Here is a 4497-nt window from a genome sequence, read left to right as displayed (position 1 = left end):
GTAGACAAGGCTCTTATGATTGAAGGGAAGGAGCAGCAGATTGAGATCCGCAAGAGGAAGTATGGACAAGGGAAGTACAATTCAGGAGCTCAGCAGAAGCCTCGTTTTACCCCGAACCTGGGAGGTTATACTCATAACCATGGAGGCCATACCCACAATGGAGGCAGCTCGCATAATCACAGTGGCCCAAAGAATGGAAACGGGAATGGAGCAGGCAGCAACCAGAACCGCTCTAACCCAGCCACACCCGCCAAGAAGGATCTAAGTCACATTACTTGTTTCAAGTGCGGGAAGACTGGACACTACACCACTGAGTGCCCTGAGCCAAAGAATGGAAATGTCAATGGAAGCTCTGGGAAGAAGCCCAACCCTTTCAACAGGGGACAAGTGAACCACGTCAGCGTGGAGGAGGTTGAAGAGCAGCCAGATGCAGTTATCAGTAAGTTTTTGGTTAAGTCTTTTACTGCAATCGTTCTTTTTGATACTGGTGCATCGCATTCATACATTTCAAGGGGATTTGTGGATAAGTATAAGTTGCCCACCAAAGTTCTTAGGACACCTATGTTAGTACGCTTGCCAGGAGCGGAGTATATGGCAAGCCAAGGATGTTTTCAGATGCCATTGACCATAGGTAGGCATGTTTTCCCCTCAGACTTGATGATTCTGGAGTCACAAGGATTGGATGTGATACTAGGCATGGATTGGCAATCGATGTATGGAGGAAACATCGATTGCGCCAGTAAGTCAATGCTGCTCACCACCCCGGAGGGAAAAAGGATTAAGTATGTATCCAGACATGCGCCAAGGAGGACCCAAGTAAATTCCCTCCAGGAGTTGTTCAGGAGGAAGTGCCTGTAGTAAAGGATTACCCGGACGTATTTCCAGAGGAACTACCAGGCATGCCGCCGGATCAAGACATTGAGTTTTTGATAGAGTTGTTACCAGGCACTGAACCAATATCGAAGAGACCATACCGGATACCCGCAAATGATCTGGAGGAGATTAAGAAGCAGATTAAGGAGTTATTGGAGAAAGGTTACATTCGACGAAGTTCATCACCGTGGGGAGCCCCAGTGCTCTTGGTTGAGAAGAAGGATGGATCGTTGAGAATGATTGTTGATTATCGGGCATTGAATGAAAGTGACGATCAAGAACAAGTACCCACTGCCGATGGTCAATGATTTGTTTGACCAGTTGCAAGGAGCTAAAGTAATTTCCAAGATCGATCTGCGATCAGGATACCACCAGCTGAAGTTCCGAGAACAGGATATACCAAAGACAGCCTTCACCACAAGGTATGGGCTATATGAGTACACGGCTATGTCATTTGGATTGACTAATGCCCCTGCCTATTTCATGAGTATGATGAATGAGGTGTTCATGGAGTTCTTGTATAAGTTTGTTGTGGTGTTCATTGATGATACTTTGGTATACTCGAAGAATGAAGAGGAACACAAGGATCATTTGCGTTTGGTTCTCGAGAAGCTCAGGGAACATCAGCTATATGCCAAGTTCAGCAAATGTGAGTTTTGGTTGAAGGAAGTAGGATTTCTTGGAAATGTTATATCAGGAGAAGGTATAGCAGTAGACCCTACCAAGGTTAAGTCAGTCACTGACTGGATATCACCCACCTCAGTAGGAGAGATCCGCAGTTTTCTTGGACTCGCAGGATATTATCGGAGATTCATCGAGAATTTCTCTAAGATTGCGAAGCCCATGACGGAGTTGTTGAAGAAGGACACCAACTTAAAATGGACAGATGAATGTGAGGCAAGTTTTCAGGAGTTGAAGAAACGTTTGGTTACAGCCCCAGTGCTGATTCTGCCAGATATACGCAAGGACTTCCAAGTATATTGTGACGCTTCTCGCTTAGGACTTGGAGGTGTACTTATGCAAGACGGAAGAGTTGTTTCATATGCCTCACGACAACTTCAACCGCATGAGTTGAATTACGCCACGCATGATTTGGAGTTAGCAGCCATAGTGCATGCACTCAAGACCTGGAGACATTTTCTTATTGGAAATTGTTGTGATGTGTACACAGATCATAAGTGTTTGAAGTACATTTTCACATAGAAGGAGCTGAATCTCAGGCAGAGGATATGGTTGGAGCTTATAAAGGATTATGATATGAAGTTGCACTATCATCCAGGCAAGGCCAATGTCGTAGCAGACGCTTTGAGCCGAAAGAGTTATGCCAATACCCTCGTGAGCGAAGGATTACCAAAGGAATTAGCAGAAGATCTCCGGGAGCTTCGTTTGGAGATAGTCCCTAGAGGTTTTGTTGCAGCATTGGAGGTTCAGTCAACATTATTGGGAAAGATTCGAGAAGCTCAGAAGGATGACAAAGAAATTGCCGAGATAAAGGAGAGAATGAGCAAAGGAAAAGCCAAAGTTTTTCGGGAGGATGAGCACGACACCTTGTGGTTTGAGGACCGTGTTTATGTGCCCAATAATGCCGAGATCAGGAAGTTGATACTTCAGGAAGCTCATGACTCGCCGTACTCGATACAACCCAGAAACACCAAGATGTATTTGGATTTGAAGGAGCATTTCTGGTGGACTGGTATGAAGAAGGATATTGCCGAGTATGTAGTCGTATGTGATGTATGTTAGAGAGTGAAGGCAGAACATCAAAAGCCAGCAGGATTACTGCAACCTATGCCGATACCCGAATGGAAGTGGGATAAGCTTGGCATGGATTTTATCACTGAATTACCTAGAACCCGATCGGGATATGATTCTATCTGGGTAGTAGTGGATCGTTTGACCAAAGTAGCTCACTTTATCCCAGTGAAAACCACCTATACAAGTGCAAAGTTGGCCAAGATATATATGACAAGGATCGTATGTCTGCACGGAGTTCCGAGGACCATCGTATCAGATAGAGGAACATGGTTCACTTCAAAGTTTTGGCATCAGTTGCACCAGACTTTGGGAATGAGACTAGAGTTCAGTATAGCCTTTCATCCGCAGACCGATGGACAGACCGAGAGAGTCAACCAGATTCTGGAGGACATGTTGAGAGCTTGCGCGCTAGATTATGGATCTAGTTGGGATGACAATTTTCCTTACGCAGAGTTCTCATACAATAATAGCTACCAGGCCAGTTTGAAGATCACACCCTTCGAAGCTTTGTACGGACGAAGGTGCAAGACACCGTTGATGTGGGATGAATTTGGAGACCGTCAGTTGTTCGGGTCATATTTGATTAAAGAGCCCAAAGAGAAGGTTAAGTTGATTCGAGATAGACTGAAGGTAGCTCAGTCCAGACAGAAGAGTTATGCAGACTCAAAACGCAAGGAGGTAGTCTATGAAATCGGAGATAGAGCATATCTTCGTGTGTCACCTCTGCGAGGAGTTAAACATTTTGGAGTTAAGGGAAAGTTAGCCCTGAGATTTGTAGGACCCTACCGAGTTTTGGAACGTATGGGAGAAGTGGCCTACAAGTTAGAGTTACCCGAAGGACTGTCAGGAGTTCATGATGTGTTTCACGTTTCCCAGTTGAAGAAGTGCCATGCTGAGATGGCCGATATTCCTCTGAGAGATACAGTGCCCCTGGAAACAATTCAGTTGGATAGTGATCTGACCTATGAGGAGAAACCAGTCAAGATTCTCGAGTTTGCAGCCGAGTTACCCGCAGCAAGGTTATCAAGTTTTGCAAAGTTCAGTGGAGCCACCATACCGAGGATGAAGCCACCTGGGAACAAGAGGATGATCTACGAAAAGACCACCCATACATGTTTTCTAGCCAACCCAAATCTCGAGGACGAGATTCATCTTAAGGGGGGTAGGTTTGTAACATCCCAAATTTTCAATTTGGAATGTTATACATAGGTCATCATATGCATATCATATTTTAATTGCATTTTAGTTTTGAGATCCTAATAATCCTAAGCAACTCAAGGACCCACACAGAGAGTTGGGCATTTTATTATTTTCATATTTGAATTTTCTCAAATATTGAAAAGGGGATCATTTTGGTTTTAATTATTTTTATCTCCAAAAATATTTCAAATTAAAATATATGAGAGGAGATAATATGACTTCCCCAAAATAAATGAAATATTGGAGAAAAAAGTTAAAATCAAATAAATAAATTTTATTTGGATTTTGTTGCTATTTTATTTGAATTAGAGAAAAATATGCATTTTTCAAAAATTGCATTTTAGGCCAAGAAAATGTTCACTAAGTCCTAAATATTTAATTTAGACGGTGAAAATTTGTTTTGGCATTTTTAGATTTTTATTTTTATTTATTTAGGATTTTCTCGGCGGAATCTTATTAAAAAAGGTTTCTTCGCCCGACTGGGCCGAAGGCCCAGCCGAGCCGGGACGCAGCCCACCTCCCCGCCGCCTTCCTCCCGAGCGAGAGGAATCCCGCCGCAGCACGCCGTCGAGGGAGTCCGAGCCGGACTCCCCTCGCTGCCCCCTGCCGCACGTCGCCCCCCCTCGGGCCTTTAAAAGGCGCCGGCCCCGCCGCCTCCACCCCACCCTG

Source organism: Triticum aestivum, chromosome 3D (genome assembly GCF_018294505.1).
Source record: "Triticum aestivum cultivar Chinese Spring chromosome 3D, IWGSC CS RefSeq v2.1, whole genome shotgun sequence".
NCBI lineage: Eukaryota > Viridiplantae > Streptophyta > Magnoliopsida > Poales > Poaceae > Triticum > Triticum aestivum.
Note: the sequence above shows the minus strand (reverse complement) of the source record.